General features: G+C 41.3%; 1 protein-coding gene across 2 annotated transcripts in view; it reads right to left on the bottom strand.

Moving 5' to 3' along the window:
- RALB (RAS like proto-oncogene B) overlaps positions 1-17241 on the bottom strand; it is a 31493-nt gene extending 14252 nt beyond the window's left edge. The window contains exons 1-2 of one of the 2 annotated variants that reach the window (XM_086615415.1): positions 17209-17227; positions 6220-6288 (exon numbers count right to left, since the gene is read on the bottom strand). The gene's annotated coding sequence lies outside the window, so the exon portion shown is untranslated. Of the gene's footprint in view, positions 1-6219; positions 6289-17208 lie in introns of both variants that reach the window. The other variant, XM_086615416.1, reaches the window with a different exon arrangement.
- Positions 17242-26979: the final 9738 nt, after the last annotated feature.

The raw sequence follows: 26979 nt of genomic DNA, 5'->3' as shown, positions 1-26979 counted from the left end.
TGCCACACAGATCAGCACAGATCAGCAGATATAAGAACAGCACGCTGGGGACAAAAGCAGAAGTGACCAATACAGAAAGATGTGTCACCAGTCAGGATTCCCACACTGAGGAAAAAAAACAAAGATGTGTACTCCAGACACACAATGGCTAAAGGGAGATGCTAGGATAGCGACACTTGTGTCCTCACAGCTGTCATACCCTAGCAGAGTGTCAAGAAGAACAGTAGACCATCACAGGAAACACTGCTATGGAAAGTGGCTATAGCAGCCTCAATTTATAGCAGTACCCATTATGATGATGGCCCATCCCTGGAAGTGTTCAAGGCCAGGCTGGATGAGGCTTTGGGCAACCTGGTGTAGTGGAGGGTTTCCCTGCCCGTGGCAGTGGGGTTGGAACTAGATGATCTTTGAGGTCCCTTCCAACCCTAACCATTCTATGATTCTACGATTATTGCAGAAGCAACAGGCCTACCAGGAGTCCCAAATTTGGCTGGGCATCATTACTCTGGAAAGATACTGGAACTGCCATACCACACGATCAGGTTCTACTGGATGGAAATACTAGGCCTACAGCAGAAGTTAGAGCGCTATATTGGAAACTAGCTGCCCTAAACAAAATTAACTAGGGACTAAGGGACTGTCAACCCACAAACACACCACAGGATTACTTAGCCTGGAAAGGACCTTTGGATGTCACCCAGTCCAAACCCGTCCCTTTAAGCAGTTTGCTCCAAGCAACCTGTTTACATGCCCTGTGTTTTGAGGTTGACAATTCCATGACCCGCCTGGGCAACCTGCCTTGGGGTACACTGACTGTGAAGATTTTTCCTTTTTGTCATGACTTGATATTCTGAAAAGCAACAAATCAAGCTAAGTTCTCATTGACTACTGCATACAAGAACAAACATGCCAACAATCAAGAAGTGCCCTCAGGACAGCATTTTCAAACACCCGAGCAGTGGTATTTTTCCATGCAGAGCATTTTACTCACACCTGTTTGCTACATACATTTGGTATACTAATGCAAATTCATCATCTTTAAGCATTCATTCCAGGAATAAACACTAAGTGAAGACATTTTCCTCTGGTAATCTTCTATATTACGTTATACATCAACTTCCTCACCTAGGACACTCCTTAGTACAGAAATGGGATGTGCTAACTCCTACTTTTCAGAGATACTCCCTGTACAGCACAAACACAGATTTGTGTTAAGGCCAGTGAATTCAGCCATTACCCCAGAGATTCCAAACCAGAAGAGGATTGCAAGTTTGATTTTCAGTTCTTAGTCACCAGAGAGGTAAGAGGGGAAGCGAACAGAGCTCCCTGCTATGGGAGTGTGGAAAAACTGGGAGAAAACACAACAGGTAACATCTGAACTCCAGAAGCTGTTGCTGAAAGGCTTTCTTTGCTTATGGTCCACATGTTCTACAGATGATAAACTAGAATTCAGCTTGCTTGGACACAGACATCCAAGGCATAGAAGCTACAAATTGACCACACAACAAGATAGTTTGGGGACTTTAAGTGTTTCAGTAATAACACAGCTTGTTGTAAAAAAAAGTTGTAGAGAAGTATTTTGTCGTAGTCCAAGAGTAGTCTGGCTTTGACAGTAGTAGATAAGCTGCTTTCTAGAGAAGCCAAGTGACCCTTAGCAACTTTTCAGTGTAATTGTGACTGTTTTTAACCTTTGAGTGTTCCTTTAAAAAGCATCCCAAGATTGTCGTAACTGCTGTGTTATCTAAAACAAAGCTTCCAAGTTAAACATTTTTCTGGCAACACAAACTTAGTGCTGCTGCCTGTTAAGTGGCCCTAAGTCCATTGTGCTTGTAACTGCAATAAAAAGATTATTTACTAACAGCCAAGAACAGATAGCAGCTTTCTCCCTCTTGTCAATACAAATACCACAACTCTACCCAGTCATATCAAAGGAATAGCTGCCTTTTAGGTAAAATACTGACCACCTTGTTTCAGTGCAAGCTTATCACAGAGGTAAGTGGAGAGAATATTTAGATCCTTCCTTCTCCATCCCACCTCAACATCAGCCAGCAGAAATTGCAAGGTTAGCTTTCATACACAGTATTACCCAACTTTGATTACAAGTGTAATATTAAGAAAACTCCATCCAACAGCATACAAGTTTACAGTTTGATTGCATCTAAAGCTAGCCCAGCTCTTAATGTCTAAGGTACTTGACTTCCCTGCAGAGCTGTTACAACTGCTACTTGAATCTTTTAGAGTACCAACACTACATGAATCCTCTGAATGCAGGAGTCTGCTCACCACACAATCCCTACATTGTATCAGTGAAATTCCAGAAGCTTCACACAAGGCACCTCTTCTTTGGTGGCAAAAGAGGGAGAATGGACCCTTCCAGCCCCAGAATAGCCAGGCAGTACAGAACCAGGCAAGGCTGAAGCACCATGGCACAGGACTGACGCAGGCAGTACCAGTGCAGAAGTTCCAGTGCCTACGAAACAGGCTAATATCATATCACTGGTTCAGAAAGGGGCATGGTGAGATTTTAGCAGGAATACTCTCATAAAACAAGAGAAATAACTGGAACTAACTGCTTGTTTACTTGTATTTCCACCTCTACAGCCCAAGAAACAGTTTACGCACTATTATTGAAAGTTCACATCTAACAGTTCCTTGAAGTTAAAAAAAAATAATCAATTAACACAAATGGAAACTCTCTCCTCAGTCATCAGAGTAGGGAGGGATGAATTTTCATCCCATTCTGTAGATTAAGCATCCTTGAGGCAGTCAAGACACTGACATTAACTCATCTGTTCCTTACAGAAAAGGAAGTCCTGGGAAATCCAGCCACCTCGAAAGAAGTAGTGGTGTCTAGAAGAACCTGTGACAACTGCAGTTGCTTTTAAAGCATTATTCACTTCCCTTCAGTTTAAGGGAATGTCAATTTAAGGCCAAGACTCCTAACACATCTGCTGAAGAGCCCACTCTGAATAAATGTCCAAACAAGTAATCTAATTCTATGGTAAGTACTCCCTCCTCTCCCATATTGTTATTTACTTGCTGGGAAATAAACTGTACCCAAACAACAAGATTTACCCTCCTCTAACAGAAAGAGAAGCTATCCAGTCAGTGGCAGTCAGTCAATCCATTTAATTTCAATCTGTCATTCTACCCTCAGGTTTAACAACACCATGTTGAACTTTGTATGGAGTCATGAGCTGTAAAAAAACCCTTCTGAAAGATTTTTTGGGGTTTCTTCTGGTCACAGTTCAACCTGCTTCAAAATAAAGTGTTAGAGAAAGCCCAGGTCAAAGCATAAACCTTTTCAGGCAGCCTTTCATCTTTCAGAAATTAGAAGTAATTACTTCATCTGCTTTAAAAGATAAAGATTAAGCCATTGACTTGATAAAAAAATCCAGAGTTATAACAGGTTACACAAAGCCACATGCATAATAGGAGCTTTGTGGTGCTAGTGAAAGATCATAGAATCAGAGTCATTTGGGTTGAAAAAGACCTTTAAGATCATCAAGTCCTACCGTTAATGCGCTTCAGACCAAGAAATGAAGTTTATACCAACAGACAGGTTGGCCACATGAAGCACGGCAAGATCTACTAATAAAATAAGAGTGGTTACTAAAAAGCTGTTTTGATTTAGACTTCTGAAGATCGGTATTTGGCCACAGGACTAATTAAACCATACCACCATCAATATAAGAAACGTAATGCTAAGTTTACCAACTATTTCAGCCTTCCCTTGTCTTACCTGTTTAGATTATAACTTCCCCAGGTTAACTAAAGCCTCCTGCTATAAAGAAACCTGCACAATGTTGTGCCATTCTTGGCTGGTCCCTTGAAACCAGCACTTGGAGGCATTTGTTTATAAATAGCTTCATAAACTACAAACTTAAGCATCAGTTTGCTAGTTTCACCACCTTCTCAGCCTAAACCATTAAAACTGTTCAGAGCATTGTTGAACAGGATTAGTTTACCCAATGCTAAGATTCAGAGACTATTACTGAATAATTACATGTATTTCAAGTCAGGTTGCACTTTTGCATCCCTTTTTACTTCCACAGTTGTACAGTCACTTAAAGAAAGAGCACTTGTCACTTTACACAGAAGGAACCCATTTTGCTACAGCCCACACAAATACATAGAAAAAAAACATGGGAAACTTACATTAAGCCTATCTTCCAGTAAATATTCTGTTACTACAACAAAAAATTCTAGACCCCTCCAAAGGATTTAATTGGAATTGCTTCTAGTTCTTCCAATTCATTTTGGAGGTTTAAAACCAAAATAAGGCTCTAAGTCCAAAATTGCTGAGATCAGCCTTTGTTCTCTCACTGTGCAGCTGATATCTTTGGACATTTCTTTTCATTGCTATCCTGCCACTGAAAGCAGTCATTCTTTGACTTTTAAAACAGGATTCTAGAAACCCTTAGCCCAATAGCTTGACAGAGGAGCTTTGTTAAACCCTTCAGATATCTACTTTTAAAGTAAAATCTGGGTATTCAACCTATTAAAGACTTAAATATGATGTCATCAAAAGCAAGCACAGAAAGGACAAGGTTTTTGCAACAGTATTTTAGTGATCCTCATTTATCAGAATATGAATTAGAGCCTTTGAGGTGTTTGGTTCTCTGATATGCCCACAAGAATGCAGTCACAGAAACTCCCTGGATCACAAAACTAATTAACAATCTCACTGAGCTATGAACTGTAAGAGCTCCTCAGCTGTTCTGAGGTTATCCAGAAAATATTTAAGTACTGAAATTCCATTAGTTTTCAATGGACTGTAAATGCTCCAACTGGTAATTCAATGATAAAAAACCTGTTCATTTAAGATTAAGTGGCATACTTAATGCTCCTGAAAATTTCAGGATATGCAGGCTAAAAATAAAAACACTATTCTATCTTCTTTTGCTGTGTTAGTATCTTATCTTTTGGCATGTCTCCAGTTATTGGTTTTCAAGCTAAACAGAGATTAGGATGTGTTTGACAGAAATTCTTGCCTGGGATATCTTTGCATCCTTCCCCAGGTACTGCTGGGTGCTTCCACCTTCTGAGCTGTGGCTAAAGATTTTTCTGGGCCATGCTTAATCAGATCAGGGAATTCATCCAGCTTGAGATGTCTTGCAGAGCAGGCTGGGGCAGCAGTTTCACAGCCCCCATTTATATCATCCAATGCTGCTCCCACCATCCTCTCTCCCTGGGCCCCTCTCCCTTGCCCCTGGCTGTTCAAGCCCATCTCCTCCTATAGGACAGCCATTCAGCATGGCTGACTGGGTCTGCCAGTCAGATCAGCAAGGCCACATGCCTCAGTGCCAGTGCTGACGTGAGGGAAGAAAACACAGTTTGTACGACTGAGGTCAAAGACAGCAGAACTTTAGCAGCCAAAAGGTTACTCATATTGCTGCAGAAATAAGGAATTTCCCTGATCCTGTTCACGCTACGCATGTGCTGGTGCGGCCAACAGCCTTCTGCAGTGTCCAGGCTGAGCAGCACAGTGAAACTCAAGCCTGAGATTTGCTTTTGGTAATCTGACATTTTCTCTCTGTGCAAGATCTATTGGTAGACTTGCAGTTGCAAAGACAGGGGCACTGGACAGGAAACTAGAAATGCATTTGGAAAACTTAATACTTTAACATCAGGAGGAAAAGTAAGAATTTAGGGCAAGGAACTCCTTACTCTCTACGCAGGAAGGGTATACTATAAAGACTGGATCCTTGTTGGATGAAGTGGCAACAGTCATAACGTTACAGGAAAAATGTCAAAATAAATTGGGTGGATGAACTACTTAGGGATATGGTTTAATGGGAGATTAGGGACAGTTGGACTGGATGGTCTCTAAGGTCTTTTCCAACCTAGAAATCTATGAAATACATTATTTACCTGATACTCTGAAAGTTACAAGTTTGCATTACGCTAGTTTCAATCAATTAGAATTAGCTACTAATCCCACGGAAAAAAACAGATTTGTATCTACATCTAAAGATATTGGCTGCCACAGCTACTCTCTGGCAGCTGCTATACATACACCGCTGGTTAACCGACACAAGAAGTAAACCCAAGACAAAAGTTCGCAAAGCTGAAGCAGTTTAAGGTTAAACCATAACTAAAGCCAGACCATAATTATTCCCTAACTCCTACAAGGCTGTAGAAAGGATAAGCACAGGATGAGGAACAGTTTTAACTCAGGAATTGTATTTCATCAAGTTAATCTGATTGGAGTGTTACCTTTCAGATGAAGGACTGCAGCCTGTATGAAGAACTTGTACTGCAGGAGAATCCTTAACATTTGCTCGTCTGGAACACACCATGCACAGAATAAAAGTAGTAATTTTGATTTTCTTGTTATCAGGAGTCTTCCCTGCATGCATGCACAAGGAAGCAAGCATTCCACACTGGGACCCAGAAATCACACTAAATATTCTAGCGCCATCAATAGCATGAGACATCCAGACACTGGATGCCAGCCAGTTAAGATTAACAATTCCAACTAGTGATCTTAGGTCTTCATACCATTATCGTACTTTTCACTATTCCACATACTTGCATGCAAAGTCATCTTCGGCTCTCAGATTAAAAGTGTTTAACAAGATCAAGTGATCTTTAGAAGAACGGACCTACTATACGAAGACTTCCAGTATTCTTCTGACCCATGCAGTTAAACAGAACAAGATCATGAAGCACAGGAGACTCTCAGATGCATTGCTGCTTTAACCATTACCCTAGCAACCTAGAAAGTCTAGCATACTGTTCTTTGCAACAGGTTATAGCTAGACTTGGTCAACTTCACCTTTTAAGGCTATCTTCAGATCTGGATCACCAGAACAGTGATCTATTTTAACTGTGAAATACCTGTATATACTCAGCACACTGCTCCCCTACCATCCTTGCCAGGCAGAGCTGAACTTCACTTACGAGTTTTCAGAGAGATGCATCATTATAGCTTAGAAAGCAAATCTGACAGAAGCAGACATTTACCTGCTAGATAAAATTCTTAAACATATGCCCTCTCACATCATTCAGTGGAGGACCATTCTAGATTATTCATTACAAATAAACAGCCAAATTCTTACACATTCACAGTAATTTAAAGGTAATAACCTTGCTCACAGTAATCTTGATGTCCAAGGAAAACTGAAAGTAAATCTTACCCGAGTCCACAGCAAGGCTGCAAAGATTTAGTCTCGGGAAGGACTCAGTCTGGTCAGTTTGGGCATCAGAAAAATTGTTTTAAAGGATTGCTTTAAACTGCTAAGTCAGATCTTATGCTGAACTGAAATACAGGCAAATGTATACATATCCGTGTTCCTAAGGGACTTAAATATCTGGGGGTTTTTTTAGAATTGTCTTAGAGTGGAAGAAAAATAGCCGAGTAACTTATTTCTGATCAGTAGCTAAGCGAAGAAGTGAAAGGACTGCCCTTACAGTACTTTTAAGGCACTGCAGCACCCAAACCACAAAATCACTTCTGTCTATGTTTGACTAAATAAGGTTGCAAAAGTCATGCTATAAAAATATTCCTAACAGTCAGGTAACATCTGTATCAAGGTATTACCATTGCATGTAGGCATCCCAGCACAGCACTGTTCTGCAATACTGTAGTCATGTGTAGTCCATAAAGCCTTGCAAGTCATCTTAATTAGAGCTTGATTACAGACACAAGAATGCAATCTTTATTTGTGCTGCTTCACTTTGGTCTTCGGGCATCTTTACATAGATCTGTATGAAATGTCTATTTCATTACAATTATTCTATTTTTGTCACAGGCACAGACTGTTTAGGTAAGCATCTCCATTTCCCAGCCCAATAAAGCAGCGCCTGTTTTTCCCCTCTTAGTCTTTATAAATACAGAGATCATTCAACCAACAAAAGAAGGAATCATGGCAGGCAGCATTAAAGAGATTCTTAGAGTAAGAGGAGAGGGTTACACAAAAGCCTTTCCAATTTACTACCAAGCTAAGACTATGTTATGATACTTAGTTGATTCCTACTTAAAGGAAACACACAGGTCATCTCAACATTGAGCCCAGTAAGTGGAAATGCCACTACTGGGTTGTGCGGCAACACATTTGTACAACTGCCATCCGATAGCCACCTATGTAAACAGTTCCAGGTGGACAGATGACACTAATCCAAGTATGCTTGTACTAAATTCATGTATACCGAATGCACGCAAAGCATTGGAAATACCTGCAAGAACTGGAGCCAATGGTTGTCTCCACTGCTGTTCCACTTTATCTACCGAACCATACTATTCACAAGGTGAACTCTCCTAGGATGTGATGCATGAGAATAGGCTACAGAGTGCTGTACCCCTAGTCATTAGGTGAGTCATCTCTACTCAGACTTCCTCATGGAGGAAGGAGATAAACTGGCAGTTTCCCCTACAGGTTTCCTTATAGATCCTAATGGGGATCAGAAAAAACAGTCAGTGTAATGGTGGGAAAACTGCCAAAACTCCATCATGCATCAACTTTCCAGGGAGAGTACCATAAAAATCTGTGTTAACAAGTCAACTGTGACATTGCTTAGTTTGTCTTCATGGTGCTACACCACCAGAAAATGCAACTCACAACTTCACCAAGACACAAAGAGACCTCACATGATACTGTGCCTCTGTGCCTTCAGGTCATCACTATTTAGAAACTTGAATTTCTGTCCTGCAGATGCAATGTCAGCCTCAGTAACACTGACGAGCACATGAGGAAGAGATGACAGCAACAAGGCAGACATGTAGAACTACCCCTCCTGATTAAGTACCTGAGCAGTTTGGTCTCCACAGCATTGCCAGTGAGAAGTCATCCATTTAGATCAGTAAGGAACTTAAACAACAGGCATCTTTGAGGACTAAGATGTTACCACACTTGAGAACCTTTGTAAAACACTTAAAGCACTGTTTATAGAATACTCTGGTTTAGAGCTGGGTTACTCCATTCACTTTTACACTCTGAACTAATCCAAGTGAAAGTGTCCTTTCAAGTCCACAGAAGCTGTGCAGCAAATAGGGCCATGTTTATGAGGTTTAACTGCTCTGGTCTTTAAAAGCTTTTGACACTGTTTTCTACAGATGGTGTCCACCTTTGATATTAACAGCGTGGCAGAATTGAAGTTTTAATGTTATACCGATCCTTTTAGAGTCTAATAGTAGCCTTGCATCTTGCTTGTTTCATTGGGTGCAATGCACCAGCTCTGCCATGTTATTGTAGCATCCTGTCCCACAGGTATCTGTCCCACATCAACAGTGATGAACTAGATAAGCAGAAAAGATGCTGCTTCCCTTCCCTCACTGGCAGCATCACCTCTCTTCACCAGAGGAGACAGCAGGCACATCAGGCTCACAAGCATTACACACCCCCGCAACGGAGGTGTGCAGCACCACCCTAAAGTGAAGTTCCTCCTGAGAAGTGAGGTCCCTTGGGAAGGTCTCAGCCCTTTACAGTCCTCCTAAAGTCTTGCACAAAAGGTTTACTGTTTTAAAAAGTTAGATACAGGTCAACACAATACAGTTATTAATACTTTAAATTGCCTCACCGTTTCACAGATAGCACACAGAAGCATCATATGGTTTTATATAGGAAAGAGAAAGAAACCACCATCCCGCTTTTCCACATTACTCAGTGCTGAGCAACTAGCAGGTTGTTCAGCATTACCTGAACTGGAAGTCATAAGACATTAGTGCCATTACAGCTAAAAACATCTCTCCAAGTACTTTCAGGAAGCCTCCAGGTCAAGTATTAATACTCAGAAGACACATTGCAGACAGACTATAGAAGAAAAGGATCTACCACACTGTTCTTATCCTAGCAAAAGCTCACTAAGAAACCTGATAGGAATCTTCTACAAGCACAAAGATTGAGATAATACCATTAATCTATGCTAAGAGTTTGTCACTGTGGTGATAACTGTCTAGTTACCTCATAATTTAAGGTGAATTATGACATCATTTTTCACACTAGTCAATTCGGCTCATACCAGAAAAATTACACTCAAGCAACAGAGTTGTACGACAGCCTCATTCCCACTGACTTGCAAAGCATGTTTTAATTGTGCTCTCTTTGAATACTCATCTATGCAGGACCAGGCTCATCTTCAATACACAACATATACCAAGTCCACCAAACCACTGCTAAGAGATAACAACATGCTTCCAATTATTAATCTAAAACAATTTTTTAATCAGATCTCTGGAATTATAACAAATACAACAGAAATGTCAAATATCTCAGCTTACGCAATCTCTTAAGTGGCACACTAGAGCTCAAAACAACCTAAGACTGAAATCCCACATCACTACAAGGTTACAACATGGTTTCTGTTCTTACTGCAGTGGATAGCCTGCAGCTGTATAATCCACAAGGAAGCTGTCCCTAACATTGACCTAGCAAATTCCAACAAATACCAGTTCAGTCATAAGCATGCTACGGAGTTGCAGGATTTAGTTCTTCAGCTCTCATGAAACGTTACCCAGTCAAGTTTCCTGCTCTCTATCACGGACCCGATCCCTGAGTGGTCAGAGCTAGCCCATTGTCTTGCAAACACAGCACAAAACAGGCCACACAAGCTGCTACCACTGTTCCCCCAGAAGATGGATCTCACTAGATCTTGCTGTCTTCAGTTTCCCCAGTGAACTGGATGCCTGGAACAAATCAGAAACCCAAACGCTCTTTAGCTTGGCTTAGGTACTAGCAGCAGAAGCAACTGTGTCTGCCCATGCAATTAGACCCCTTGCTCCTAATCTGAAGTTAGTGTCCCATGTTGACTCTCTATTTCGGGAAATGTAAGCCATTATTTGTGCTCTCATTTGATGGAGGTGAGTAATAAACACCTACTCCGAGCTTACTCTTTACTGTAGGAGTTCTACCTCCCCAGTGCCCCTGGAGAATTATCTCCCTGTAGCCCCTGAAAGTAATTTCACTATTTTAAGCACTTAACTGAAGGGTTCACAGATGTATAGTATGAGTCACTAAGCTCCCTCAATCAGGCATACCACACAAGTGCCACACGCTCAACCTCTTCCCCATCTTTCAGTCAAGGCATTTGCATCACATAAAGCAACAATAGCAACATTGAACACTTCAGATAATTACCAGTTACCCATAATTCACCTGCTGCATTAAGTCACCTTTAGACAGATTTCTCCACTCCAGTTCCCCCAGCCAGGATGATCGAATACCACACCAAGGTATTCGGCACATAAAAGAAGCTACCTTTCGACTGGACTAAGAACAGATGCTTTAAATAACAAAAAGGCACGTAGGTTTCCAGTCTACTGTACTCACATACTTTATCTCAAAGCCAAAAGCAGTATTTCTGTCTTTAAATAGAAACTGGGATATTACACCAGTACAGGGGTCACATGCAATTTTGGTATCCCTAGTCAAAATGTAAAGTTAATAAAAATAAAAAGCTGTGGAAAGCTCCTTCATGGGATAAGCATTACCCTTGGTCTCTCTCATGGAGAACACTGCCTGCCATGACAAAAGCATTTACAGCCAAGCACATGCTCTCCAACCACAGAGGCTCCAGAGCACTGGAGGAGGAAGAGTGGCACAATATAACACGCTTGTTGATAACTCTGGTTTTGGTTGGCAGACTCAACTTAGAACCACTTGACTTCAATATAGAAATTAGGACACATTTACTTCAAGACACTTACTTCTCTTTATGACCTAGCAAGTGATAAGTCACATGAAGACACAGAACCAATGCAGAACATAAACTATACATTTATCCTTGGGTGCTCTTTTGAGACATTTCCTCTCTCCACAGAGCACATTACCAGAATAAAAACCCCTACTACTCTGATACACAGCCAGCTCATCTCAGAGCTCTCATGCCCTTCCTGGGAAATCAGCACAACAGGGCGCTTCTGTACACTAATGCATGCCGCACAGGGAACAAACAGGAGACATTGGGGGTTTGTGTGTAGTACCTGCAGGGACCATAACCTCTCTGAGATCAGAGATAAGCTGGGATAGCTCTCATGGTTAGAGTGCTGCAGTGGATGTCTACAACCTCTTTAGGGCAGATAGGCCAGGAAGGCAAGGCAGGAGAGTTGCCCTTCCCATGAGAAAAGCAGGAATACATGGAGTTCTACCTAGGGATGGATGATGAGCCAGTTTACAGGTCAGGATTAGCACAGTCAGCAAAAGGGCTGGACAAGCAGTCTCCATAAGTGTCTTCAAGCCTCAGAAACTAAGTAGCAATAGAGTTGCTACAAATGTTATTTGTGGGGAGTCTCTGGAAGCAGAACTATTTGACAACTCGTGCCAAGTCGTACAGCAGAGCTAAAAAAACACTTACACAAATCCTTAACTAATATTTATTTACAAGAGTACAATAGGAGGCATGCTCATCAGATGATAGCTACTGTTAGAAGACAGTTGCAAATACTTAAGGACAGGAGTTTGACAGGATCACTGCTCTATCCCTGTTTTACAAACTAAATGAAGGTAAAGATGTACAGAATCACCACTAGTCAGCCTACTTATATCTAATAATTTTTTAAATTAGTTTCCTTCCATTATAACTTCAGAACAGATTCAACTGATAAAACATACTTTGATTTTACTTTGCCTTAGAAGACAAACTTAAAAGTAAATTCTCAATGAGTTTGCAGAATGGTTTAAAAAATTAAATTGCTTCCTAAAATGTGTTTTGAAAATGAGAAAGTAGAACAAGAAATAGCAAGTTTCAAGCACACTCCTGTCTTTTGAAAGACCATTTCCTTAAATTGCTTGGCTAGTGTATTTTATGATATGGTAGATAAAAGCAGAAGGCTGCCATAAAAGTCAATGAGACTTCTTTGTGACTACGCTAATGAGAATTCCTTACCTACCCAAAATGGGATCTCATAATAAGTCAAGAACACTAAAGAGCAGAAGAGTACCATCATGGGGAGGAGTTTCTTACCGCAGCAGCAGTTTAGTGGAAAGGCTGTATCAGAGATCACTACATACTTTAAATTAATTAATTCTAATCAGGGAGCAGCTTCCCCAAGTGGCAAAACTACCTCTTTTTTTGGTAAGCTGAGGCAACTGGCACGCAGCTTGATCCCAAAAACACTTTGCTCATTAAATGTATGCTCTAGAGTGGTGACCAAGAGAGTGTCCCGCTGAGCAGGGTAGCACTAACCTTATAAACAAACTCCTTTAAAAAAAGCCACTTTAGTGTTCCGCAACATGGCTACAGAGTTCAGGTAGCTCCTACAATTAAGCTTTTAAAGTGCTTTGCCATGTTTTGTGTCTAATCCTGTAATGGAGTATTCTATAATAATCTTATCTGTAAGGTAGGATTTTAGCTTTTTTAAACCTGTGAGTTAAGCCACTAACTTGCAGAAAAAACTGTCATCAATATTAAATCTAAATTGGAAACATTCTTCAACATGGCCACCTACATGAACAAAACCATGCCCAAAGCTGGGTCTAAGTCTAGGTCTCCAGTACTCTTCTGAAGAACAATCTTTTTCACTACAGGTAAAGATACACACAGAAGGAGCTAGAAACCAGAGAAATCACTGCATCTGCTTAACTCAGCATGTTCTCAGCTCTCCAGTTCTATGCTTTGCCTTCAGATTAGTTCTGCCACATTCCAAACTTAAGAAGAACATATTAAAAACTCTAGTTCCATTGCACTCAGTGGTCTGAAATATTTCATGCTAATCACATCAACTGACAGCAACACTAATTCACAGAGTAACAGTTGACAGGATTAAGGCTTTAACAAATGCTTATAATCACAGGACCAATTTTTCAGCCTTTGACTTGTGATCCTGCAAAGATTCCTAGTCAGGACTGCATTTTCATTAAGTCTCCTATTCCTCTAATCAACTATTATTTGCCCCTTTCTCAAACACTTCAGCATTAGGAAGGCTACAGGCTCAAGATCCTGCATAACACAGTTGAGAGCGACTGCTCTAAGAAAGCACTTTGTAACCATAAAGATTCAAGTAGCTACTTACACAGCAGCCTAAATAACATTCTCACATTACACGACTTCATGACTCGCATTTTGACAGGTCTTGAAAAACACATTTGCACATCTCAAGCACAAGAGACAAAACAGATCCTCTAATATAACTATTAAAGCAGTATTTGGAAGAACATGAAGAGACAAAGCCTGAGTATAGAGACTTATCCTGCTTAAATGACAAGACAACTTGATATTTCTGGGGCAGGCATGGATGAAAGTTGCTTAGTCCTGTTTAATGGGCTAAAAGGAGCCATCCACAAAATGATTGCTCTTCGGCAGCTATTAACATGTACTTTTTAAATATCCAGTCCATAGCCTCTTACAGAGAGCCGAGTATTAATTGTATCATAGAAGAAAAGCAACAAAACTGATTGTTACCACTGGGAGAGTGAAACAGCCGAGATTGTTGGCTGACCTTGCCGCTTCATACAAGAGCAGGTAACAAGCAATGGAGTCTTATCACCACTGCTTGACAATGGTGCAGAGTAGTTACCAGAGGTATGGGGGTGGAGGGTGGATGAAGAGAGAAAACCTAAAGCATTGAAGGTTTTTATCAACAGGATGGTACTTCCTTGTCAAGACAGAGTTTTAGAATACAGTTGCTATCTAACCTTGTGGATAATTAAGATCAGCATCTTTCATAAGTCAGTTATACAAAAGTTACTTGAAGTCAGGCACACAGGGTGTGAAAAGTAGCAGCCACACGAGACTCATGTTTATCTGCTTCTGTGGCCTCCCCAGACACTGCCTTTCACTCAGACTCCCAGAGACCATTACTCCCATCCCAAGTTTATTCCAGGCACAAGACACCTACTGACTTTAAGCATTGTTTGTTTGTCTTGATACCACTATGCACTTGCATTCCCATGAGTGCCTACTGCCTGCACAGCTGTCATGAGAAACAGGCTCCTTCAGTACCTCTGCTGAGAGAGGCCATTAATTCAGATGAATTCATTGTGGAATAAAAAGCAATTCACTTAATCAGTCACATGGAGTGTGAATCTAGTTAATAAGAAATTATCAAGTTAAGGTTCAAGTACCCATTGCATGGAAAGTGAACAGAGTTTACAAAACAACAGGACAAGAACTACAAACCAGGTTCAAGAATCATGATGTTGGGGCTTATTCTGCTGCACCACTTCCGCTCAGTTCACAGGACGGCTCTGTTGCTTGTGATGCCTGGACCACAACACTTGCCTGTAAAGCAAGCCATTTTATCCAGCATTTGGTCAAATAACAGTTGGTGCTCAATCAGTTAAGTTGCAGCTGAAAAAAACTTAAAGCCTGAAAGAGGCATTACATTGCAGAATCTATATATTGTCCAGGATTTCAGTGTACACATCGAAGCTGTCTAGGCAGTGTCTCATCATTACTGCCTTGATTTGATCAAAATGTCTTAACTGCTCTTCTATCCAAACATCGAGTACCACTGTGCTGACAATTAGAGACAAGTTTGAGAGTTTTAAAGAGTGACTGAGAAAGGGTATTGTCTGGTCAAATTAAGCTTCCAGTTAAGAGTTTTTCTAAAGCATTCTAGTTAAATCTTTAAACTAGACATTCCTCCGCAGCATATACATAACACCCATGAAAATAGGTCAGCTTTACTTTTCTCCAGGCATGCAAAACAGAATCAAGTTGGCCTACTCCAAACAAGGTGTACAACAAACAATTTACTACTAAAAATCTAATATAGGAAACTACAGGAGGAGACTGAAAGCTTTTCTGTTCCTTATATAAAATATTTAATACAGGAAGTAAACACAAAGACTTTTACCATGGTAAGTTGATATCACCTGATCATAAGCAAAAGATCTTAGTTCAGTGTACAGGGGCCAGAAGCAATTAAAGTAGTAGATAAAACTATTTTAACAAGTTTGCTACAAGTGAATAAGCTGTAAAGATGCTATTACCAAGTAAGATTGAGCTGTTGCTATTGAACTATCTACAATAAAGTTATTTTCAGCCTTCAAGCAAATCATTTGCAAGAACCACAAGTCTGGGTCCTGGTTGTTAGTTCCTTCTCTCAGCTTTCATAACTTCAACCAGAGGTGAAGGCATTTAGCGCTTCTAAAAGATCACAGCTTTTCCTGAAATTCATGGCTCTGAGGATGCCCTTGAACTGACAGGCACTTCCCTCTCCCTCACAAGGGAAACAAGGATGTCAGAACTAGAAAAGTAATGTTTGGACAGTTCAACAAGCAAGAAGCTATCCATACTGCAGCCTTCAGCTTTGAAAAAGGCAAGGCTGGTCCTAGGGCAGGTACAGTCTCCTGGCTCCCTTTCTGCCACAAAAACACCCAGGGGCAGTCAGTAGACTAAGTCTCCTGTTCTAGGATCAAAATTGATTCAACAAGACTCCAGCAGAAAGACCAAGTTAGGCCTCCACCAGCTGTTCGGGAAGCATGACCAGGCTGCTTCTCACAACCTCTCTGCCTGCCTTTCTCCAGGTAAGGTCACACTCAGGCATCACTTTTATCCTCCTCCAAGATCTACACCAGTAAGGCTGGAGGGAGAATAAATAGCAGCCCAGAGAGAACCTGGCCAGATAAAACAAGATCCCTCAGAAACATCTGCTTCAGCTGACACCAACAGCATCTCAACCCCTCCCCGGTTCATCTCACGCAGATGAAACGTTATCACTTATCCCAGGGCAGCCAAGGGAAGACAGAAGGAATTTACCAGAAAAGCTAACACTCAAGGCCAGCTTCTCCTCGCCCTTTCCCTCCCCCGAGCCCCACTTGTATCTACAAGTCACAGCAACCACCCAGCTCCCACGGCTCCACCTCAGCCCCAACGCCACCGGGACGCAGCAGAAGTAGCCAAACCCACGACAGAGGGGCCGCAGCGCCATTCCGGCTCCCACGCAGGCCTGAGGGACACAGGCTACCCGCGAGGCACTGCTCTCCCCACCTCCCTCCTCACCCACACCCGACGGCCGAGGAGCCGCGTCCCCGGGCTGGAGAAGCCGCCGGGCTCTCCTCGCCCCACACCCCCGGAACGAAGGGGGCTGCCCCGCACCCCCGGGTGACACCTCCCCTCCCTCTCCACAGAAAGGGGAGGGACAGGAGCGACGAGGCTCGGCTACATCCCGCAACCAGCGGGCCCAGGCCCGCCCAGGCCGCGGCCGGGACCCGGCGGCTCCCGCCTCCTCTCCCCGAGGGAGCGGCGCTGGGACAGCCGAGCTTCCCGTAAAGCTCGGGGAGGGGCCCCGGGCCGCCCCACGGCACACCCCCGCCTCCCTCTCACCTGCGGGCTACGACCCGGCTCCGCGCTGCAGCCCCGGCCCGGCACCCGGCTCCGCTTTCACCGCCGCCGCCCCCCGCGCTCTCATCGGGGTGCCGCCGCCCGCGCGCCCCCGCCGCGCACTTCCGCCCTCGTCGGCGCCGCTCCCGCCGGGCCCGGCTCCCGCGAGCGCGCGCCCGCCCCGTCACCGCCTCCTCCGCCCGCCCGGCGGTCACGTGGGGCGCACGGGCCAATCGGCGTGGGAGGGCGGGGCGAGGCGGCGGCGGCGGCTGCTGAGGCGCAGGGGCGTCCGCCGCCGTGAGAGCCGTGGCGCACGGTGGGCGCGTGTCCCGGGCACAGCGGTTGTGTTCGCGCTGCTGAGAGGCGTCCAGACCTGTTAACGGGAGCAGCAAAGGAGCAACAGGAAAAGGCTGCCCGCCCCGCTGCTGCTTGTGAGGGAGAGCGGCCTGGGGGAGCTGCTGTAGCGTTGGTTCTCCCCAGGGTCATGTAGGGAGCCCCACCGGGAGGCTGAGCCCGTAAACCCCACAGGCTCTGTTTGATTAAATCCAGTTGGCATCCAGTCACAAGGGACGTTCCCCGGAGCTCAGTACTGGGGCCAGTTCTGTTTAATCTCTTCATCAGTGATCTGGACGAGGGGATCAACTGCGCCCTCAGTTCTCTGTTTTGACCCGAAAGAAGTTAGGAAGGGCTCTGTCTTAAACACATCACATATTTTAGTGCAAATTCTACTGATGGCTGCAGAAATTAATAATTCCGACCTCTGGAGGCAAAGGAGTGGGAACATCTCTGCTTCTTGTAAGTGTTGAGGGTGCCGAGTGTTTTATTAAATCATTATATTGTAATACTGTCATGTACGTGTGCGGCACAGAGCAGTTTTAACAGCTCGGGGGGAAAAAAAAATGGCTATTGCAGTATTTACTGCAATTCTTTTCTTCAAATCTTCATCAGCACCCAAATGCAAATTGTCTCTGGCCAATTCTAATGTTGCCAATCACATGATCAGACATAGCTGTCCTGCCAAGCACAAAGGAAAACATACCTTTTCTTTCTGCTTCAATTAATTTGGTTAATTTTTCTATGTTTAAATGTTGACCTATTTAAATTTCACACCCTGGAGTTATGAATATGTTTGGTAAAATTCCCCCTTCTAGAAAAACAGCAATATGCTGATAACACCCACTTTGGGAAATGATGGAAGTTGTTACTACCACTGATCTCTGGGGGTTCAGATCCTCTGGGACAGAAGTAATAGATTAAGTAGTTGTGTTAATTCCTGCTTTCACATTGGGCCTCTTTGTAGCCTCCTACAGAAGAGAAAGGGAAAGAATTAATTACCTTCTACCTCTATGGCTGGGTGAAATTGTGTTTCGAAGTTGGAGAGCATAAAAAAGGCCTGTCACTTAAAATAAATGGAAAAAAAAAAGCAATTCAGCAATCCAGTGATAGGTGAAACAGTGGCCTATTGCCAAAACAAAATAAAATGGAGGAGGAGGAGGAACTGGAAAGAGATTTACTATAATCTGTAATTTCTGGGTTAGTAAAAAATGCCAGAAATTGGAAAAAAGAAGTTACAGAGGCAGGAAAAAGTAGGTGTGTGGCTCTGAGGAATAGCTGAGTACTTCAAGACTACGTTAAAAGGAAATGTCTTCTGAATTTCTCCCATCTTGAAGGAAACCAAGTTTTCTACATGGTTTGTAAGTAAACAGGATTGACATCATCCTTGCATCATTATCAGTTTCTCCTCCTAACTCACTGCAAAGCACCGGATTTTAGTTAACCCCTTAGTTGGAAAAGTGACTTTCTCTTTTTGGATTTGTTTATTTGGAAAGGTCCCGATTGTAGTAATTCTTCCCCTCTGCATTATGGACTGTATCAGATTAAGAACTGCACCGATATTCATCTTGCATTAGAAACTGGCAGACTGAGAGCTGTTTACTATTTGATGCCGTCCATGCAGAGAAGGAATAAGCAGAGAAAGAAATGTTGCCAACTGTGAAGGAATGTTGTTTTACAGCTTAAATTACCCAAACCTTGATATTTCTAGGATTATGCATGAACTGTTTTTAAGATAGATTTTGTGCATTTGTATGTAGTCCATAAAAAGCCAAGTAAAATTTAATTAGAACTGGTTCCTATTTATTCTGTAACTGTGTGTTTCCATGGCCATCTTTCATGTTGTGCAGGCAATGTGGTAGGACTAGTTGCTCTGATGTGACTATTCACAGAAGATAAATATTTTCAGCAAGTCATATCTATGAGTTGAAACATACTGGGTAAAAATCTGGCTGGATGGCTGGGCCCAAAGAGTTGTGGTGAATTAAATCCAGTTGGCATCCAGTCACAAGTGGCGTTCGCCAGAGCTCAGTACTGGGGCCAGTTCTGTTTAATCTGTTCATCAGTGATCTGGACGAGGAGATCAACTGCACCCTCAGTTCTCTGATCGTTGTAAAGGACACCAAGTTGGGTGGGAGTGTTGATCTGCTTGAGGGTAGGAAGGCTCTTCAGAGGGATCTGGACAGGCTGGATCAATGGGCTGAGGCCAACTGTAGGAGGTTCAACAGGCTAAGTGTCAGGTCCTGCAGTAGGGTCACAACAACCCCAAGCAATGCTACAGGTTTGGAAAGAGTGGCTGGAAAGCTGCCTGGCAGAAAGGACCTGGAAGTGTTGATTGACAGCCAGCTGAATATGAGCCAGCAGTGTGCCCAGGTAGCCAAGAAGGCCAATGGCATCCTGGCCTGTATCAGATATAGTGTGACCAGCAGGACTAGAGAAATGATTGTGCCCCTGTACAAGTCTTATAAGGAGCGGCTGAGGGAACTGGGGTCATTTAGCCTGCAGAAAAGTAGGGTGAGGGGAGACCTTATCACTCTCTACAACTACCTGAAAGGAGGTTGTAGCGAGGTGGGTGTCGGTCTCTTCTCCCAAATAACAAGCAATAGGACAAGTCGAAATGGCCTCAGGTTGTGCCAGGGGAGGTTTAGATTGGATGTTAGGAAAAAATTCTTCACCAAAAGGGTTGTCAAACACTGGAACAGTCTGCCCAGGGAAGTGGTTGAGTGACCATCCCCGGAGGTATTTAAAAGACGTGTAGATGTGGTGTACAGGGACATGGTTTGGTGGTGGACTTGGCAGTGTTAGGTTAACAGTTGGACTCAATTATCTTAAAGGTCTTTTCCAACCTAAACTATTCTATGATTCTATGAAACTACCAAGAATCTGGAAAGCTGGGTCTTTTCAAACTGAACACAATATTAGTCTGCTGCCCATACTACAGTGCTGACACTTCCCTCCCCCCCTTGCAAAAAAGAGTGTTGAGAAATTAACCACAGCTATCCTGCTTCTGCAAATTGTTTAGGGGAAACCTGCTTCTTTGTAGTAATCCAGTCATGACAAAGAACATTTGTCTGATGCCACATTTTGAATCATTATGCATGTTGCCTGGTGTAATTTCCATGGTTACCATAGGTGTTACAGATATATTTTTGCTTCAGTACTTTAGAAAAAAAATTCTATAGAACAATTTAGGAGAGAAAATTCCTTTTCATTGTCATTTATGTTGCATTTATTTTATTCTAAGTGCTTTGCAGACAATAAACGTTCTCTTTCTAAACAAGTAAGGTTTCAGTAGAGATGGAAAAATTTATCTCTAGTTGTTGCTTTATCATGCCATAATATGTTCTAAACTGCAAATTCTTAGAGATAGGGACAGTATTTTTGATGGCATGCGTTTAGTTTCTAGCCCACTAAGAATGTAACAGGGCAGTCTGTGTCACTGCTGGAGTCATGAACAATAGTAAGTGTGGTGGAATGACTAAGCAGCAAATATTTATAATTTTGTGAAGATTAGGACTCATACTTTGCTTCTGAGCGGTTCTATTTTATAAGCAGAAATGTATTCTAGAAAGATGGTTAGCTGAAACAAGAATTAGCTGAAATTAGTTCTAGAAGCTAGTAATGGGAAAAGATGTAAAACCCAGATATATAGCTCTATTCGATTTTTATTTTTTTTTTTAATTGTGGAAGTAATTGACAAAGAAAATCAAGGGGATGTATATAAGGAATTACATGGAGAAGATGGCAGTAGACCCATTCCTAATAAGATGGGTAGTCGATCCCCAAACTTAACCCAAGTGCTGCAGGGAAGAGGGGATCTGTGTGAACTTTATGGGATCTATTGATCAGATCCCACAGATTACCACCACTGCTGAGAGGAGAGAAGCTAACATTGTTATCTGTCTCCTTTCTGATAAATTCATGCTAGATGGAACTGGCAGTTGCCTTCGCCTCCGTATTTGTTGTTTTGTACAGTGTTTGTGTAAAACCACCACCTGCATACCTAGTTTTCCTTTGACAGTGTTTTATAGCATCTGGGCCTTTTTTTCTTTTGCACAAGTTCCTACAGGAGGAACAAGGTAAGGAATCCAGTTCAGGAAAAATTTATTTGAGAAACTATAAGGCCTAGCAGGCTGCAAATGATGGAGAGAAGGTGTTCCCTGTTCCTGCACGGAGCATGTAATAGTAGTCTCAGGAGTAAAAGTAAAGGTATATAAACTGATGAGGAAGTTGGAGGGATGACCTTGATTTGCCAGGGAATCAATGCCACCTAAGAAGTCAGTCTTTGCAGATTTAGTGATGTCATTTGCAATCTCGGGTGATAACAGAAATAGGAGGCAGATTCTCTTCTCTGCTGACATCTGAATGCTGAAGAGGGGCAGCTGCAGGACGGGTGCCTGATTCACAACTTTTACACCAGCCTCAGTTTACAAGAGACTTAGACAGGAACTGTTGTCCATAATAACCACAAAGAAATCAGGAGCCAGTGGAGAAGGAAGTGGTCCTGCCACATCTCCAGCACCGAGGCCAAGCCAGTAACATAAGAATAGGTGGTTAAAGCAGCAGGGAGGTTTCGTCCGCTCTCTGAAGGAATTCTTAGCTACACACAGCCAGTCCCTTGTAGCACCTGTGCAGCACAAAGTGGTTTAGTGAAGGTAACTAGACCCTTAAGTTGTTATTAATTTATTCAATCCAAAGCCACTGTATTTTTTTATCCTACTTTTTAAACCATTTCTCAATCAAAATGAATGCCAGTGTAAAACTGGGGAGAACAGAAGAAAGCTGATTGGGGAAAACAGAAAAAAAAACTGTTGGATTACCTAGAATGCTGTGATGTCCTTTTTGTTCTCAAAATACAAGATCTTTGTATGGGCAGAGTTCAGCTGCCAGAGCTAATCTAGGCTTAGATAACTTGCCAGAAGAGGTATATGTACATAAGGTGCACTCAAACAGAGTTTGTTCCAAAATAAAAATAATTTTGTCAAAGATGATTTTTCTCTTTGGGCATGAATAGTCTAACAAGAACTACATTATACAGATTATTTATATACTTAAGAAAATGGAGCTGACCCTGCCGTGATTTATGAATTTCAGAGTTCAGAAACCATAAAGCAGTAAACTAAAATATATCAGAAACAAACCATAGTAAACGAAATATGACTGTGGTTCTGGCCTTGTAGGAGTTTATGGCATTTTGACTATGTCATGCACTTTATTTTTGTTACAGACAGCAGGAAGTCACCACACTAAAATAAAGTTCACTATCAAATCACCTTTCCATTTCAGATACAGCTGGAATTTGTCAGGATCATATCACAAGGTCATTTTTAAGGAGATTCTCACTGACGTTTTGTGAGGTAAGGGGTTTCACATTCCAGTTTTACAAGTGTTACACTTCTGATCGTCATGATTATCAACAGCATGACAGAGGTAGAGCCTGATCTGGGAGGCTTAACAGAAGGAGCTAAGTTTATTGTGAATATCTTGATAGCCAAGAATCAAAAGAAAAGAAAAGGTCTAGAGAGAGTCATAAGAGGTCAGGTAGTCTCATTCCGTGGCCTAAAGGCAAGATTAGTTACACATATATAATTTTTGACATGTTTTTTTTTTTATGCCATTAAGATTGTGGTATCATTGTAGCAGTTCATTTAAAATATTGGATTACTTTACCATTAAAGAAAAAATCAGCAACATTTACCTTAAATGTCACTTACTGCAGCTTAAGCATATTAATTAGTTGCATACTGGACATAGCAATCAGATTTTTTTCCCTTTTTGCATCAATCTGCTAAATATTCAAAAATTGTTGTTTTCTCACTCCTCAGAATTCTTTCCTTCCTTCAAATAGCACCTGTTTTTTCAGTTGTTTTTTATAGGTCATGTTTGCTAATTGCCAGTCACTCTTTATTCTTTGGACTCTCTCCAGCTGGCCCACGTTTCCTGAAGTGCGCTGCTGAAGCAGATACGTTAACTGAAGCTTTACCAGTTATATGTAGGGTAGAAAGCCTATTTTAGTGTCTTACAGATAAAGTTGAATGTGATTACCATCATCACACTGAAGCCAGCTGTATGAAAACTGGAATTATCCTGGAAATAGATAAGGCAGGGGATTTTTCCAGAATAATATGGCAGCTAACCTTACTGACAATTTAGCTCACTGAGTTGAACAGTGCTACCTTGTTGGATGGCTGCTGTTGGAAAGAGATTTAAGCGTGCTTGAAAAAATTTCATGTTAACCAATCTTGTGTTCCTTTTTTTTAATCAAATTTTCCAAATGAAATTATGGATTAATATATTAAATTAATAATTAAATTACTGGCTTTGATAGCAACCAGCATTCTAGCAGGGTGGGATCAATACTTCAGAAAAAATTAAAATTACATAATTTTTAGGTACCTACTTCTGTCTGCAGTCCCTAATTAAGTTGAGGTAACTTAGAATTAGGTTAAAATGTCCTTCTGCAAATTAAAACAGAGCATTTTTTATGCAAACGTATTTTTACACCATAAAAGCCCTTCATATTTAGTCTGTGATTTTCATAGTTATCAATGCAGTTTTTCTCTTTTCAATGTTTAATTGCAAGATCTATTGCAAGGACTTGGGATCTTTGATGCCCCTTTACCATATAAGTGGCAATAGAAAATTTCTTTTCCCAAGCATCTCGCAATTTATAAGAGGGATCTTGGGACCTGAATTTTGTAATAAAGTTAGTTGTTGTTATGATAGTACTTCACCTATTCATCAATGGCACACCTTCTAGAATTAACTCCGATATGACTCAATGGCTAAAAAAATCAGACTTTGCTTCCACCTACAACATAACTTTACACTATCACTCTGGCAAATGTCTAATTTAAGAAGGTCTGAATGTGAACTTGAATGGAAAATCTCTTCCGGAAATCCAAGATTTGTATGAAGCAGTTTGGTTGGTGAAACGAATGGCCACAGATTTTGTGTACCAAAATTCCTCTTCAGCTGCACTTGCTACAGATTCTTTACTCCCTGAACTTACACAGTACAACACTTCATTATTTGCTGTATTTCAGCCCAGAGGTGAAAGCCTCAAGAGTGGGTACAGTGGGTATTACAGAAAACCTGTAGGAACTTGTTCCAACAGCGAAGTTTTTGAGGAAGTGTGTGTGTCTATGAGTATGTTAATGTAAGTATCATATTGTTATGACATCAGGCTCGATTACAGAGCTTGCTAAGAACATAACACAGTCATGTGATAGTATAATTGCACTTGAGAAAATTTTCACTGTTGAGCTGAATGTTCATGTGTTAGTTAACACAGCATTCTCCTCTAGAAAAGACATGGTGCTTGTGGTTGATAACGTAATTCCGTCTACAAACAGCCTCTCCTCTTTTTTCCCCTATTAAATCTACAAAAGCACAATATGCTTTACATTAGAGGATTAAGGAAAGTAGTTTCAAAATAAGCATGTATTGTATCCTATCCCATAACCTTCTGGCTTCTGTGTTGTCTTTTATCTTTCCGGCAAACAGTAGCACATACTTAAGATCTGTCAAAAGAGTCAGAGATTAACTTTTTAGAAAAGACTATTTGCTATAAGTTAATTATGCCAGTAGTAGCAATTTACTATTCAACATATTAATAGATTAATTAATATTCAACCTGTTAACTCATTAATAAATTGTAAATCAAGAATAAGTATCTTTTATCTTCTGATGTAGTTTACATTAAGCCTTATATTGCTTTGAAAAAGCTTGGGAGGAGCTGTGCTGGTTTGTGGGGCCCTCAGTCTGCGAAAGCAATGTACTTTGGCCAGAGTGTAAGTATGGGAGACCATCAGACACCGCAAGCCCACAGCCCAAGCTTCCCTTCCATCCCCAAGTTTTATGATTTCACTATGATTTATTTCTGCAAAACCATAAAAATAAACCAGAAGCACTACATTAAAATAAAAACTGAAATAATTTCAAAGAGCCAGGAAGCTCTGAGTTGAGTCTTCTGATACTGTGGATAACGTGAACAAGCAAAGGTGTAATATAAGGAGAAAAGAACCTTCGAGTAGAGAGAGATATATATGCATATATATTTGTGTACATACATACATTTAATTTAAAAGTTGAAGCCATTGTGATTAGAGACAACTAAAATCATGTTTAAGGGTCAGAAATGCTGCTTTTTCCCAAATTTCCTTGGAGCTATGCTGATTTACAGTACGGAGAACTGCAATATGCACTCACAAGCCAATCCATCCACCCTTCTACCTAAACTGATCTCCTCTAAATAAATGACTGAAGTACTAAATTAATCTGGTATTTGCGGCATAAAAGAAATTGTTTGGTGGACAGCAGTGAACATTTGCTTTAATTTCTTCTTTTCCCTTTCATTATAGGGCCATGTTCTAAGACCTTGCAAGTTGTGTTACAGATTTTCTGCCCTGGATCAGAATGGCCAAAGAATGGCTTTTTTGGGACATTTTTTGATCAATTACAGTTTATTAAACAGTGTTATATCTTGGCTTTCTCAAATCTTGTTTACTAATTTGGCATTGTCATAGATGAGAGCAGACTCTGTATATGTCATATACTGCAGATCTGCACCTCTACTAGTGCTGTGTCTGAAATGCAAATATTGAACAAATTAAGAGCTCCATCTAGTCAGAATGAAAGATAAAATTTACAGTAAATAAGAAATAAGCCCTAGCTGTAATTACATCCTCTAAGAGTCTTTCAGAACTATGATTGCCCTTAATCATACAAACTACTTTTGTGTAACTTTGAGATCTTTAGTAAGAAGCTTTACACAAGCTTTCAGAGAACAGTAAATCAAACTTTGACTTTTCGAAATTGCTTCACTGCGTTCAGGCATGAATTTCATCCTCAAACTGGATTTCTTGAAGGGCAACAACATACTTTATCTTCATTTTTTTCCAATCAGACTTCCAATAGCAGAAAATGAATTGGTCTAATCTGGCTCGCATATCTATATTTATTCCCCTTATAACCCTTGTCCTTTTTTAAGGCTTTCCTCTTTCTATGCAATAGTTCTCTAACATTTTAAAGATATTTACAACCAGGTTGTAAGACATACAAGGCCTGCTTTTCCCTTTTTCTTCCATACTCATTACTATCTGTGAAAACATCTGCAAAATGCTAAATGGCAATGGATAGAGATTTGAATCACTGCAGAAATGGTCAGATAATGGCGAAAGTGGCCCATAATATAATCTTTCATTTCTCTAGAGGCAGTGCATAATGCATCAAAATTAACGTGGAACCTTTCAAAACACAAAATGGAGAATTAACCCAGAAACTAGTGGTCTGATTCTAAGAAGCACATCTAAGAAGACATTGCTGTCTTTGAGCATTGGATTTTATGGTAATTTTTTCCATGCTGTTTTCAGTGTCATTTGATTATTTTCTCTTTGCTCTTGGCCTTGGACATTAACGATTGTATTACTGGAATGAGAG

Source organism: Tauraco erythrolophus, chromosome 8 (assembly GCF_009769465.1).
Source record: "Tauraco erythrolophus isolate bTauEry1 chromosome 8, bTauEry1.pri, whole genome shotgun sequence".
In the NCBI taxonomy this organism is placed as follows: domain Eukaryota; kingdom Metazoa; phylum Chordata; class Aves; order Musophagiformes; family Musophagidae; genus Tauraco; species Tauraco erythrolophus.
This window is presented reverse-complemented; position numbering and strand designations above follow the sequence as displayed.